This window comes from Miscanthus floridulus, chromosome 18 (assembly GCF_019320115.1).
Source record: "Miscanthus floridulus cultivar M001 chromosome 18, ASM1932011v1, whole genome shotgun sequence".
In the NCBI taxonomy this organism is placed as follows: domain Eukaryota; kingdom Viridiplantae; phylum Streptophyta; class Magnoliopsida; order Poales; family Poaceae; genus Miscanthus; species Miscanthus floridulus.
In genome coordinates, this window is record NC_089597.1 from 44,655,424 (window position 1) to 44,672,232 (window position 16,809).

Here is a 16,809-nt window from a genome sequence, read left to right on the forward strand (position 1 = left end):
AAACGGCCGTGTAATCGGTCTACACGGCCGTGTAGGCGAACACTGGGTAATATTTTGAAAATAATTTATCTATGTTATTTTCAAAATATTACAAATGTTTATGATGTGTAATAAGTACCATTAGATTAGTTGTGGAATATACTTTCATAATAAAATTATTTGAATATACAAATATTATCTATGTTATAGGAATATATACACATGTTATTATAGTTATTTTTACAAATAAAGTAAAAACGAGTAATCCGTGTAAAACCGTGTACACGCCGTGTACACGGTCTAAACGCTACACGAGACCTCGCCGACTGTCTACCGTTTACCGTTTAGGAAAACATTGCGTCCAACAATGATCGAAAGAAAATCTGATTGAACAAAGAAGTATTGGGTCGTGCCTTTTGTATATCGTATGTGACTCGAACTCATATAACCTATACTCATACGAGTCAGAACAACCCATGTCTAGCAATAATATGGAGTTCGATTCCTATATGTATCGATTCCCTTGTAACGCACTGCACATTTGCTAGTAAATAAATATAAAAGGTGACGACATTGACAATATACAATCGAAATCTATCAAACACATTTACTATTTTATCATTATATGTCTTTTATCTCTAAACCATTATGCTGCATTTTGGTTCTTCGTTTCTTCAATGATGGTGAAGCCCTAGAGCGGTCAGGCCAGCTAGGGCAGCCCATAGCTGCTGCATGCCCTGACGGGATCCTTCCTGGGCAAGTGGGATTTCGAGAGACCTCATCGGCTGTCTTGTGTATCGCGCTTTAGCCTGGGCTTCTCGAGCGACATGTCCTATGTATCGCGCTCAATGCTGGGGCACACGGTGACGTGTTCGTATGCGAACAATATGTTCTGTACGTTCAAACATGCTTGTGCGTTGCAACGGAGAAAAAAAGCTATCAAACGTTCTTGAAAGATGTTGACGATCACTAACACCCGTTTTGACCATCAACATTTCACCCAAAAGCATGATAAAGTAAGGTAAATCATCATCACATGTGTTGAATTTTGTTTATAATTCACCTAGTTCCAGTTGTACATGGAAAATTACTTTGTATGCAGGAATTTTAGCCAAAATGGTGCAAAATATGGACAAAGGAGGCAAGTGGACGTGGCAGGGGGGCTAGTGGCCCACATGCCACGTCAGCCGGTGCCACCTAGGCACCGCTCGATGGCCACTGCCCCCTGCCACATCATTGATCCATGGGAGACATCCTCCAAGCCTTCTCCACCACTGATCTTAAGTCGGTTTGAACCAAAGGATAGGGTGGAGTGGCCTTGGATCTATAGGCCCATTGTCATACACTTGGAGCCCTCCAACCGACCTTGGAACTGTCTTACCTGCCAAATTTTGACATGTACTGTCTTTACAACCGTCTTTGGGAGCCATCCATCGACGTAGGATCAAGAGGTGGTGGAACCAAGGGCCGGCCGACGCCCCTTGGTTGATGCTCTATAAGTACCCCAACTGCCAACTTACTTGATGCTCTATAAGTACCCCAACTGCCTCTCCACACTATAAAATGGGCAGTGGTGCTCGGTGGAGAAGTGCCCCCATTCATTTCCAAGCTCTCTAGCTTAGCGTAGCTCTAGAGTAGTAGTCTAGTAGTGGAAGTAGAGCAACAACAGAGCTTCTCTCGGAGTCCAAAAGTGTCTTCTGGGTCTGGTATAGCTCATTTGTAATTCTTTCATTTCGCATTTACTTTATTCAATACTTTATTTTTAGTACTTTATTTACTATTATTGCTTTGCTTAGTCCAAGTTCTAGTTCATTATTGTTCATCATTAGTGAGCTTAGGTGCTTGCTCTCGGCATTAGTATCATATGTTGTCTTTTGTTTAGTAGTCTTTCGTTAGTACCAGGTTTACCATCTGGTTAGGGTGCTTTGATCTCATTTCATCGGAGCTCGGATCGAAGTAGTAAGTTTGTAGATTAAGCAATGTGCTTAGGTTATAAATTACCTGTGGATACGGCTAGGCCTCCGGATATATTGTGGTAGTTGACAAGTGGTGACGGCCTTGTCCATCCTCTGTATTCCACCACGTTAGGTCTAGTTTTATTAAATCATAGGGCTCGTGGTAGACCATGTCTATATACCTCTCCTAGTTGGTACGGGCTGTGCCCCGAAGTACTAGCATATTTTCCTAGTCATTTGTTTACCCTTTGTTACTGAAAGATAAATTGCTCGCTCTCCCACCTAGCTATCCTACCTCTAGTTTAGCTTGTTTAGTAGTTTACTTATTAGTTTACACACAACCACCATTATAGTTTAACCACTTAGGATACAATCAGGCTTTCCTTTAGCAATCCTAACTAATAAATATAAATCAGCCTCCCGTCTTCCTTTGGGAAAAATATAAATTCGACACTTGGTACTCACCGAGCGAAGTGCTACGCGATAGTTCTGTGCGCTTGCGGAATTCCTCCACTAGTCGTTAAGAAGTATCAACAAACATTTATGGCGCCATTGTCGGGGAAGGCAACTGGCTTTGAATTTATATTTTGTGTTAGCTTTGCTAACTAGGCTTTTAGTTATCCTAAGTAGTTTATCCTTTTTCCCTCATATCCTATCACTACCCAACATGATCATGGGCGATAAGTCCATTCATGATTTTTCCACACCCTCGGCTGCTAATGTAGCCACTGGACCCAATGTTATCAATGGGGACACTAACTTTGAGCTTAAACCAGCATTAATTACGATGGTTCAAGCTAGTCCGTTTTGTGGGCCCACGAGGATGCGAATGCTCACCTCCAACACTTTTTAGAGATTTGTAGCACATTCACCATTAAGGGAGTGACCCAAGAGGCTATATGTCTTCGCCTTTTCCCCTTCTCTTTGTTAGGAAAGGCTAAGCAATGGTTTTACTCTAACCGCAACGCTATATACACATGGGACAAGTGTTCCAACGCTTTCCTAGTCAAGTTCTTCCCTATGGGAAAGACTAATGCTCTTCGTAATAAGATCTCTATTTTTCAACAACTAGCAGATGAGTTGATTCCTGAAGCTTGGGAACACATGCAAGAGTAGTATGTCTCTGCATGCCCACGCCATGGTATATAATACTGACTTTTGATTCAGAACTTCTACTATAGTTCCGTTAGATAGGAGCCATTTAGATGCTGCTGCTGGTGGAGCATTCTTTTCGCTAAGTGTTGTAGATGCTAAGACGCTGATCAAGAAGATGGTTTCCAACCATGGATGGAGCGACGATCGACTCCATCCCCGTAAACAAGGTATGCATTCAAATAAAGAAGTTGACATGCTTGCAGCTAAGATGGATCTGCTCGCAAAGCGAGTAGAACATTATGAGAAGATAAGTGCCCAAGAGACACTCAAAGCCATGGATTCCCACATGACTTGCGAAGTCTGTGGAGATGTTGGACATTCGAGAAATGTCTGTCCCAAGACCCAAGAAGATCTTAACTTCGTCAACACCGACAATGGGTTTCATCCACAAAAACATCAAGGATGGAATCAGCGCTGCAACAACCAAGGAGGTAACAATTATTACTCTTCTCAACGTCTGAGTAATCAAGGTAATAGTTATACTTTCCTTAAAGATCTTGTTTATAGCAATGGTAGAATGACTGATAGCATTAATAAAAAGTTGCATGCTCAGGACAAGATATTGGAAAATATAAATGCTAAATTGGATGAGTCTTCTTCTGCCTTAAAGAATCAACTTAGTTTTAATAAGATTATAGAAACTCAATTAGCACAAATAGCAGCTACCATACCATCCTATGAAAAAGATAGATTCCTGGCAAACCGAACCATGGAGATAGCCAACCTTGTCACAGCAAGGTATGACTTTTCTGTAAATGGTTGGGGATTTCCTATTAAAAAAGGTGATCCTGGAAACCCCGTCATTACTTGCTCCATTGGAACCCATACTTTTCATAATGCCATTTGTGATCTAGGATCTAGTGTTAACATTATGTCTAAGGAAACTTATGATAGATTGTTCTACACTACCTTAGCTCCAACCTCAGTTTACCTACAGCTAGCCGATCAATCTACCCGTTATCTCGAGGGAGTAGCCACTGACTTGTTAGTCAAAGTGAGGTGTGCTTATGTCCCTACAAATTTTATGATCTTAGACATGGGCAACGACAAGGATACACCCTTAATCCTTGGTCGTCCTTTCCTTAATACTGCAAATGCTTGCATATATGTGCCTTCTGGGCAAATCCAATTCCACTTTGCTGGAAGAAAGGAAATATTTGCTTTTGCCTCTAGACAACCCCTCTTTGATGAGAAATAGCAAAAGAAGAAGCACCCGATGAAGACAATAAAGATAAAGAAACCAAAGCCGATCGAAGAACCAGAGAAGCCTGTCAACAAGAAGAAAAAGAAGAGATGGTGTAAAAAGAAAGATCCGCCCTCAACATTGTCATCCCCTGATCCTGACAAGGCCTCCGAGGTGGAACAAGAGGAAACACCCCCACTCAAGGAAGAATAACCTTGAGACCATCCAAAAGGAAAGTTTTCTATCCCTCGCATATTTATCGTATTTCAGTAGTTGCATCTCATATTTAAATTTCCAATAAAAATTTGCTTTGCATTACATGATTAGTTAGTGCATTTAGCTAGTTTATGTTAATAAATAAAGTTCTGTAGTAGCTATGCATGATAGGATAGGGTTTGCATTTAATTAAAATAAACTATTTTTTAATAATAATGAATAAATTATCTAGTAGTAATAAATAAAATTAAGTTAGTCATTTATGCATCATTCTAGTAGTAGTAGTTAGTCAATAAAGAAAGAATCAAAGAGCCACCATAAGATGAGTCCAACCTATGCAAAAGACAAGCTTGGAGGAGATGTCTCGCCCTGTTTAGGTATGAAAAATCCTAAACCCTCTCTTTGCATTCATGTTTGTTTTACAATGCCAATATCTATGATAATAGAATGTAGAGAGGAGTGCCTTCAAATTTATTTTAAAAGAAACTCTGCTCTAATAAATGATGATAAGTTATTCTAGAGATGATGAATAGTTTCTCTGTGATACTTTGCAAAAGCTTGTTATACAACCTGATACTTCTTAAGTTTTGAGCATGATAACTTAGAGTTCATCTTAGGTTGAATGCTTTTGTGGGTTACAAATGCTAGAACCGAGTCTAAGTTCTTGTGAGATATGTTGTAGTTAAGACTAGAGTAAATCTTTTAACCTATCTGAGGAATGGTAAAAACAACCTAAAGTTTTGTTTTGCAAAATGCTAAAACTCTCTTGCTAGAAGTTCCTCAATGGTGATAAATTCCTACCAAAGCCAAATACATGTTCAATCATACATGAAAAAGCCACTATAAAAGCCGCTTGTTTGTTTTGAGCTTTTTCAAGCCATGTTGATCTGAGTAGAGAAACCTGTCATGTTTTTATCAAGATCACGTACACCCATATACTTATGCTGTTCCTACACTAGGAATACGCAACCACATGCTTTCTATACATTATTTCTCTATGAGAATCAAAGTTACCTCTCTAGCTATCTTTCATTGAAAGAGAGGCATGAGCTATAGAAAAGAGAGAGAGAGAGAATAAAGAGCAAAAAGCTCTAGTGTTCAAAAAGAGAGTGAGAAAAAGAAAAGTATCCATGCTCTCTCAAAAAGAAGCTACAAGAGGGAAACTTCTCAAAGGAGTACCACTTCCACCAAATATACCACACACATGCACATCTTGATCAATTAGTATAATTTGTTGCTCCTTGTGATCCAAGTGTTTGACTTAGCAATATATTCAATTTAAGTAGGCTATGCTTTTATTCCCTACCTTAAGCTCCACATAAGCTTTAGGATAGATGCTAAGGCTAAGATCCATGGCCTTGGTGAGGTTTCAAACACCATTGAGAGACTTGAGTGTACCATTTGAGGAACTTAGGCAAGTTTTCTTTTCAAATCTATTGAAAACCTATAGGAAGTTTGAACTAAAGCAAAGTAGAGAAAAAGTATCTGTCTAGCTACACAATCTTGCAATTGCTTGTGCCAAGGTGAAAGCTATAAGTCCCACATTGCTAAGACTGATGATGGATTTCTAAGTGCTAACATGTTTAATTCAAGAGATAGTATTTGTTTGTATATAAGTTTTTGCAGGGCGTTACATAGTAGCAACTCCTGATCCAACACCTATACCATGCTAAACCCGCATCTTTGCTCGGGACGAGCAAAGGGGTAGCTTGGGTGAGCTTGTTGATGGTCACTAATACCCATTTTGACCATCAACATTTCACCCAAAAGCATGATAAAGTAAGGTAAATCATCATCACATGTGTTGAATTTTGTTTATAATTCACCTAGTTCCACTTGTACAAAGAAAATTATTTATATGTAGGAATTTTAGCCAAAATGGTGTAAAATATGGACAAAGGAGGCAAGTGGATGTGGCAGGTGTTGGCGGTCCTTAACTCCTAAAAATAACCGCCAACACTCGCATAAAATCATCTCAAATGAACACCAAACTTAGTGATAGGGTTTTTAACTAACGAATTCCATGAGTTTTGGTGTTTATTTATTTGCAGGAGGGCATTTGTGGAAATATACATATAGGGCAAAGAATGTGCAGAGAAATAGAGCATAAACATCATTCTACACAAGCCCAAAGGAAGGAGGCCAAGTTACTAGAAGAATTAGGGCCCATATGAGAGGAGAAGAATGACAAACCCAAACCCAACTAATCAGCACAAAACCCATGTAGGTCCACTCTAGAAGACCAAGGAAGACCGCATAACAAAATCAGACTCAAGGTGGCCCACCTAGGGTGTGGCCGCACCCATGTTGTAGGCGCACCCCTAGTGGCTTGCCTCGGGCCCAACCTTGTCAGGGCGGTTCAAACCGCCTTCCTTTGGTCGGTTTAGGTGGTCATGGCAGTAAAATCAATGCTAAGACGTCGGTTTGCTCCTTACATATGGGAATGGGGAATATTCCAAAGAACCCCCTCCTCTCCTCCTATAAAAGGAGGCCCTCTCCTTCTCATTGGAAACAACATCCAAGGAGCAAGAGCTACACCACTAGAGAAATAAGAGCTTCACTCCATGGGCTTAGGCCCTAGCTAGCTACTAGAGTTAGTAGGGAAAGATGTGAGGGAGAGTATGGGGAAGCGCCGGGCTTGTCGGTGTCTCTTCGAACTTGTACCTCGATGAGCACTTGTGCCTCAACGGAGCTTTCCGCTAAGTGAGTGTTCATGATTCTTATGGTTACAAGTCTTTTGATTAGTTAAGCTCTATTCTTACTTGTTTACGGGTTCATCGTTCATCCTTATGATGGATACTCTAGTATAGGGCCCTGATAAAAATTTATAACCTTGTGCAACGCTAGAGTAGCAGTCGATAGCTTAGACGTGGTATCTAGGCTAGAGGCTACCTTCGTTTGCCTCATTTCCCATGGTTGAGGGGTAGGCGGCTGTAACAGAACCGACCAATTATACGAATTTAAGTAAGAAAAACCATCCACCAGAGCAGACGATTGAACAAACTTAAGCCCGTATAACCCGGTAGTCCGTGAAATCACGAAGGATTTCAAACCAACTCGTGTCCCAGCCATGATCGTAATAAGTTTAGCGGTCACCATCACATATTACATAAAAGTTTGCATCACGGATACATCAGAGTTTCAACATAGTTATTACAAAACCAGTTCAAATAAAAGTAGCGGAAGTCATTTGTTCAAACCACACACACACTCACGCGGAGTTTAAATATAGTGCCAGCAAATGATCATCTCCAACAAAAGCATCAGATGAGACGTAAGGAATGACCATGCCCATGGTCCTAAGCATCACCCATCGCAGGATACAGGCAGTTGATACAGTAGCCGTAATACATCTGCCCATCTGCAATAAGTGGGAATAAAACCCTGAGTACGAGAAGGTACTCAGCCAGACTTACCCGACATAACCGAAAATAATTGACACCAAGGATTATGAAGGGCTTTATAGTAGGGTAGCTGACTCATTTGCAAAAAGAAGCATTTTTAGCATTTCAAGAACCTTTCTAAAAGCATTATTGCCAAGTTAATTATTATTAACCTGTCAACTAGGTTTGCACCTATACTAGAGTAAACATGTGATTAAGCAGATAACGATAACCAATGATCATTAAACAACTTCCATACTGTCATATTCACTATAACTGTCCAAGTGTTCCATAACATTTACTACGATGAAGTAACTCAAGTCAAGTGCTCACTATCCAGGAGCGATGGCGATTCGAATCGATTCCTAACCAGCTGGTGATTTATTCCTTACACAAACCTCACTCACCTGCTAAAGTGAGATATTGATCACCGAGTCAACTTTCCAGGAATCTCGAGTTTGCCAGGAACCACATGTACCTGGGGGCCGACCGACTGCACTTTGGCCTTATCATCCTGCCCCCGTGTCCTACTACACCTGCTCCGGCACAGTGCGTTGCGGGCAATCCACTCGGCCCGAAAAATCTCCCAGCTTCGCGGTCGGAAGGTACTTTATCCGGCTAGCTAAATGTAAGGCATGCGTTCAACATGACTCGAGGCCCAACAACGGTCGGTCCTTAATCGACACAGACAGAAACACTACAGTCCAAAACTCTGCAAGTCTCCGTCCGGTCTCAACTTCATTTAACACTTAGTTATACCATGACTTCATAGTCATCCAAGCAGATCCAGGTAACCACCTATAGCTCGCAGGTGACAGGAAATCACCCGACTTCTACCGGTCTAAGCCAGCTAAGCATTGACTCGACTGTGGATACCAGGGTAACAAGGATATAGTATAACAAAGGTAAGCAAGGTATAATGCAGCAATGGTTGCAAACAACTCCTGAATGTAATGCATCAATTAAAGTAAAGCATTTAATTAAATCATTGCAAACCGGGAGAAAAATGCTCCGGGGCTTGCCTCTCTCGAAGGAGCTCGGACGGTGATCGGGGCACTCCGGAAGTTCCTCAACGTCCTCCTCGTCGGCTTCTGGCACTTCCTGCTGCTGCACCTCGAGCTGCTCCTCGGGCTCCTCGGGTATGACGACTGGGTTCTCGGTTTGCGATCCTGTATGATGCAATGCGCGTAAGTGATTATGCAAACGGTGCATCGAAGGAGATGAATGCAATAGATATGTTGAAATGCAAGGTAGTCAACATCATCCAAGAAACTATACTACAAGCACATGTCATTTACTGCATTCTCTTCTACTACTAATATGTTAAGTTAACCTATCTTATGAAATGCTTCAAAGATACACCAAAGCTTTACTAATTTCTTAATCACACTTAAAGCAACACTTGCTTAAACCCTAATTAATAATAGGTTTGAATAGCAACCTATATTTCTGATGCTCCTAAAAATCTGAGAAAATTACAGTAGCATAATACTACCCTAAACAGACTACCATAAAAATTTCATGGCATTTGGATAAGTAAACTATCCTACACAAAAATGACAAGCTATAGCATAAAAATGAGCATGAAATTACTTTGTACTATGAAAAGTGTCAAACAATAGAATTAGTATTTTTCCTAGGTTCTTAATAGCATATAATGACTGTCCAAAAATTACCACATGCATGTTTTATACAAAGTTTGCTCTCTAGCAAAAATAACAAAAATCAGCCATTAAAGGCACTTGAACTACACCTCCAAAGTTTTCCACAGCACATGCATGAAACATATTTTTCCTAGGAAGTACATGACCTAAGAAGATTAACAAACTTGAAATCATATTTTTCTGCAGACTATAGATTTTTCTACATATTTTTCAAGTTATCAGCAATATCCATGATTAAATAAAATCCTACAGAAAAGTATCCCAAAAATGACATGCAATAATTTTCCCAATTAGATCTGGTGACAAGGAACCTAGCAAATTTTGTTTCAACAAATTTGGAGCAAGTTTGATCACCCAAACATTTTTCAAACCATTTCAGATTTCAATTAACAAATAATAAATGGAAATCAATTCATTTAAGAAATACTGGGCCGGCCCGTGGGGAACAGCTGGCCCACGGCCACAACCGGCCTGCGCGGCCCGAGCGCGAGGGAGGGAAGACGGCCCAACAGCGCGTCAGCCCACGGCCTGGCTCGGCCTGGCCAGCCGAGGCAGGGTGCCTCGCCGGGGCGCGCGCTGGCGCGACGGCGCGGCTCGGCCAGCGGCCGGCGGCCATCTCCGGCCACGGCAGCACAAACAAGCGAGCGCAGGAGATTCGCGAGGCAATGGCGAAAGCGAGCAGGCAGCTAAGCATGGCTGAGAAGGGGTGGAAGGGGACGCTCCACGGCGGCCGAGCACGGCGGCGCCATGGACGTCGGTGGCGAGGCGCGGGGAAGCTCACCCTGGGCTCGGAAGGCGGCGCAAGCGCGAGCGTGAGCCGAAGGGAGGCGAGGCGGAGTTGTGGGCGCGAGCAATCGAGGAGTGGCGCGGTGGTGCGGGAGCTTGATGCCGGCGGAGCTGCGGGCGCGGCGAGGGCAGAGCTCGGGCGCTCGGCTCTGGAGGGGGAGAAGAGGAAATGCGGGCTGGAGTGAGCGAGCGCGCGGGCGCCAGTAGGTGAAGGCGAGCGCGTGGGCGCGGTGTCAGGCCGCGGCTGCCGCGCGGCGGGTGACGCCGGCATGCGGTCGCCACGTGGCGGAAGTTTTCTGCCGCGGTCGTGGCGTGGCGCGGCGACCAGCAGGGGAACGGTGCGGCGCGCGGGAGAAGGGCCAGCGCGCGGAGCTGGGCTGGGCCAGGGCGATGTGGGCCGGCGCGGGAGACGCGCGAGGCGCGCGGCTGGCGGGGACGCGGGCCAGGCCGGCTTCGGCAGGCGGGCCAGAAACGAGGCGCAAGGCCCACGAAGGAGGAAAAATCCTTTTCCAATAAAACTTTTCAAGAAATTTTTAAATGCCATATTTCAAATATTATTTTGAGCAAGAAAATGACCTCTTTTGAAAATGTACCAAAAATGAAAGTTGCTCAAAATTTTATCCTCTACAACTTTGATTTAATACCAACGTCCAATTCATTATAGATTTTGAATTATAACATTAAAGTAAATTTTGACTTAAACCCTAATGTTTGGAGAATTATTTTTAAAGCAGAATTTGACAAAAATTCAAATACAAACCTTGCTCCAAAAATTGTGATAAACAATTCTAGATGATTTACAATCATAACCAACAAGTTCTACTAACCTAGCAAACAAAATCAGGGCAAAACAATTCTTAAACTGGTGTATGCAACATTCAGGTTTCACGCACGTTTCAGATGTTTCGAAACAATGTTTCAATTGATATGCACATGATTAAGCATGTAGGATTTGGATGCTTGATGATGCATGATATGCGTGATTTGCAGTGCCTAAATGTAGGCATAACACCGGGGTGTTACAGCCCTCCCCCCTTATAAAAATCTCGTCCCGAGATTTGGGTTACGAACCATTTGTTATAAAAATCTTCATAAGCTTTTTGTAGATACTCTCCTGTTTCCCAAGTTGCATCTCCCTCATTATGATGATCCCACTGTATCTTGTATGTTTTCACCACACTATTCCGAGTAGCACGTTCCTTAGTGTCTAGCACCCGGACTGGTTGTTCACGATACACCAAATCTGATTTGAGTTGGATACCTCGAGGTTCTATTCTTTCCTCCGGAACACGCAAACATTTCTTGAGATGTGATACATGGAAAACTGGGAAAACGGTACTCATTGTCTCAGGTAACTCTAACTTGTAGGCTACCGGACCTCTTTGTTCCAAGATCTTGTATGGTCCTACGAATCTCGCGGCAAGCTTTCTTCGGATTCCAAACCTTTTCTTCTTCATTGGCGTGACTTTCAGATAAACATAGTCACCAACTTCAAATGCAAGGGGTCTCCTTCTTTTGTCTGCATAGCTTTTCTGACGTGATTGGGCCACTTTCATATTCTGCTGAATAATATGAACTTTCTTCTCGGCTTCTTCTACAAAGTCAATGCCATAATACCTTCTATCACCAGGCTCGACCCAATTTAATGGCGTTCTACATTTTCTGCCATATAAAGCTTCGAATGGGGCCATCTTGATGCTTTCTTGATAACTATTATTATAAGAAAATTCAGCTAACGGTAACCATGACTCCCATGATCCCTTGGAAGACAATACACAGGCTCTCAACATATCCTCCAAAACAGCATTTACTCGTTCAGTCTGACCATCTGTCTGAGGATGATAAGCGGTACTGCGAATCAAACTAGTTCCTAAGCCTTTGTGTAAATGTTCCCAAAAGTGAGCCGTGAACTGTGAGCCTCTATCAGATATTATGGTCTTTGGTATACCATGCAACCTCACAATTTCTGCGATATACTTCTCGGCATATTGAGGTGGTCGATAATCTGTTTTGACCGGCAAGAAATGAGCGGTCTTGGTAAGACGATCCACAATTACCCAAATCGAATCATGTCCTTTTTGAGTAGTAGGCAAACCCATGATAAAATCCATACTGATATCGTCCCACTTCCAACTAGGGACTGATAAGGGTTGCAACATACCGGCAGGTTTCATATGAATGGCTTTCACTCGACAACATGTGTCACATCTGGCAACATATGCTGTAATTTCTTTCTTCATTTTGGTCCACCAATAACGAGATCTTAGTTCTTGATACATCTTACTACTTCCGGGATGGATAGATAGCTTAGAAAGGTGAGCTTCATCCATGAGTTTATTCCTAAGCTCTCGATCCTTGGGAACCACAAGACGGTCATCAAACCACAACACGCCCTGTTCATCCACTTTAAAGTGTTGAGATGGCTTTTCTTTTATTTTCTCTTTGATGTGGAATATCCCCTTGTCGGTTTTCTGGCCTTCTATTATCTTACTCTCCAAAGAGCAACTAATCTGAATACTATGTAACACAGCATGATGCATTAGATCGAACCCATCTTCAAGTAATGGCTGCACATTCAAGTAATGTGACTTTCTGCTCAAAGCATCGGCCACTACATTGGCTTTACCAGGATGATATTGCACATTCAAGTTGTAATCCTTGATCAATTCCAACCATCTATGCTGTCTCATGTTTAGCTCTGGTTGGGTAAAGATATACTTAAGACTCTTGTGATCCGTGAAAATATTGCACACATTACCAAGTAGGTAATGTCTCCAAATTTTTAGGGCGTGCACAACTGCAGCAAGTTCAAGATCATGTGTTGGATAGTTGACCTCGTGCTTTCTCAATTGACGTGATGCATAAGCTATGACTCTCCTTTCTTGCATAAGAACACAACCCAATCCAGTCTTCGATGCGTCGCAAAACACATCAAATGGTTTCTCAATATCTGGTTGTGCTAGAACCGGAGCAGTGGTCAACAGTTTCCGCAAAGTGTGGAAAGCTGCTTCACACTCCTCTGTCCACACAAACTTGTGATCCTTCTGTAGGAGACTCGTCATCGGTTTGGCGATCTTCGAGAAATCTGGTATAAAGCGACGGTAATAACCGGCTAGTCCTAAGAAACTTCTAATCTCAGGAACTGTGGTTGGTGCTTTCCAATTCATAACTTCTTGCACCTTACTTGGATCGACTGAAACTCCATTCTCTGACAGAATGTGACCAAGGAAAGGAACTTCCTTCAACCAGAATTCGCATTTGCTAAACTTAGCATACAATTGATGGTCTCTAAGTCTGGTCAAGACAGTTCTCAGATGCTCTTCGTGATCTTTCTCATTCTCGGAGTACACCAGAATGTCATCGATGAACACTACCACAAACTTATCCAATTCTGGCATGAAAACTGTATTCATCAAAAACATAAAGTATGCGGGAGCATTTGTCAAGCCAAAAGACATGACAAGATACTCATACAACCCGTATCTAGTGGAAAATGCAGTTTTTGGTATATCCTGTGGCCTAATCTTGATCTGATGATAACCGGATCTCAAATCTATTTTTGAGAACACTTTGGCCTTGGATAATTGGTCAAACAGAACATCAATATGAGGCAAGGGATATTTATTCTTGATGGTCACAGCATTGAGTGGCCTATAATCTACGCACATTCTCAACGTGCCCTCTTTCTTTTTCTTCACAAACAAAGCGGGACATCCCCACTCAGACTTGCTTGGCCGAATAAACCCCTTTTTTGACAAATCTTCTAATTGCTTCTTTAGCTCAGCTAACTCATCTAGAGGCATCCGATAGGGTCTCCTTGAAATCAGAGCCGTCCCGGGGACTAACTCAATTCCAAACTCAATCTCCCTATCTGGCGGAAGACCAGGTAGCTCATCTGGGAATACATCTGGAAATTCACACACTATCGGAATCTGATGAATAGGAATGACTGCCATAGCACATGTAACACTTATCATGTCTGTTCTCCAAGGCAATGGTACTTGGAAAGTACCCTCACCTAGTGGATCCTTAAGGGTAAGTACTCGACTTCCAGTATCTATGACTGCTCCCCAATCCTTCATCCAATTCATCCCTATAATGACATCCAAGACTAACCCAGGCATAACTATCAAGTTCACTCGGAACTTCCTGCTACCTAATTCAAGGGTTGCCCCTCGAACCATCCGGTTGGTCAAAACATCAGCCCCTGCTGAACTTATACGGTAACCATAACCCAATTCTGTGCATAGTTGTTCATGTTTCTGTGCAAATGCTTGACTCATAAAAGAATGCGATGATCCAGAATCAAATAGAACAATTGCAGGGTTTTCGTTGACAGGAAACTTACCAGCAGTGACGGGCTCTCCCTCTGGGATTTCATCCACTGTTGTACTGTGCACTCTAGCATTATAAGTCTGCTGCTTCTTCTTGGGCGGGTACGGACAAAACTTCGAGAAATGACTGGGTTGATCACAGTTATAGCAGGGTCCTCTCACTGTCCCGGCAGATCCCACAGCTCCCTTGGAACTGCCTTGTATCGCAGTTGCGGCTGCTTTGTTGGGCTGTACTGCCATCTTGTACGGCTTCTAAGGTCCACAGAAATTCTGACTTCTTGGCTGAGGTGGCCTGAACCTAGCGCCAGGTGCCGATGGGCGATATGGAGGACGACCTCCCATAGGTGCTCTAGCTTGAGACGGCCCTCCTTCAAAGGCTCTCTTACGTGTCTTGGCTGCGGTGCTGGCGTTGTTATTCTTCTCCTGCTTCAGACAGTCGCTGATGAAGTCGTTGAATCTGATGCGGTTGTTGGTACCAACATGCTTCATCATTTTTGGATTGAGACCCCTCTTAAAACTGGCTATCCTTTTGGCATCTGTGTCAACCATGTCGGGAGCATAGCGACACAAGTTGTTGAAGGCATGCAGGTATTGCGTCACGGTCTTGGTGCCCTGGTTCAATGCCAGAAACTCTCCCAACTTCATTTCAGTCAGCCCGAGTGGAATATAGACTCCGCGGAAGGCCTCAGCAAACTCTCTCCAAGAAATCTGAGCATTTGGAGGGAAGGTGGTGCGATGGTGCTTCCACCACATTCCCGCCGGTCCTTGCAATTGAAGTGCAGCATATTCCGTTTTCAGCACCTCAGTCATCCTCAACACACGGAATTTATCTTCCATCGTGTTGATCCATTCCTCAGCATCCAGTGGCTCTGTTGCTTCCTTGAATACGGGTGGCTTGGTGTCCATGAAATCTTTGAAGCTGCTATATTGGTTTACTCCCATGCCACCGCCTTGATTGTTACCACGTTGAACGTTGTTGGCGATGGTGCGCAGAAAATCCTCCATGTTCTTTTGGGATTGTTCCGTGTTGCGCTGACTCCCAAGCAGCTGTGCGAGAAACATCTCGGGGGTAAATGGGGGAGGAGGTGGCAAATGCGGTTCATGGGGAGGCTCATTGTTGTTGCCATGGTTTCCACCACCACCACCACCACCGGTCCCCGCACCATTGGCACCGGGCTCAGCGGCTTCATACGTGGTTCGGCGAGTGTTTGTCATCTGCATATTTCAGCAACAAGTAACGATTGAGTGGAGCTGTAATAATTGTGAGTGAAGGAAAAATTATGCCGTACTGAATTTACTGGAGAGAATAAATTCATACAATAAAACAGAGGCACAACAATCGCATCCCAATTAAAACAACAGCACTTAATCAAATTACTCCAACGGCAAACATCGCGTCCATACAATCACATTGCCAGCATACATACACTGGACTTTTTATGCGTTCAGATATCGCATTTGATAATTAAGTTCCGACCACATGTCAAGTCTCATATGTTCGAAGCAACATACGATAGATTACATGCCAACAAAAGAAAGGTCATCGCGACAAGACCTAGATACTAGCGCAGGGCAACTAGCCTACTCCTCGGGGCCATTGTCGGGATCGGAGACGTCACCATCGCCTCCAGGTGAAACTACAGGCTCGTTCTGGTTGTCGTCGTCGATGTCCATGCCAGCGGCGTTCGGTGGAGCATATGGGCCAACCCCATTGTAGAGCGCGTGAAACTCCTCGTGCAGGTTGCCGTTGTATTCCTCTAGCTCATCGACTCTCTGCAACAGAAGGTTTCTTGCGTTCCAGGCTTCATTCCTTTCCTGAACCAACTGTCCAATCATGTGGTCTGCATTGTTGTTGGCTTGAGTCAACGTATGCACTCGCTGCATAGCTCTATCACCTCTCTCAACCGCCTGATCTCGCTGTAAGTTCATATCGGCCAACTGCTCCTGCAAGCTAGCTATAGCTCGTGCCTGTCTCTTCTTCTGCTTCTTCCCTTTGAGCTTATCCTCACTACGCAAGCCAGTCAAAGTCCAGTAGGTACTCTCGAGACCTTCATATGCTCTGATGGCGGCGAACATAGCACTCATCGCCTGGTTGTCGCTAGCCTGTCCTTCAGCTGGACCTCTGACCAATGCACTTCCTTGAGGCTGAACCCA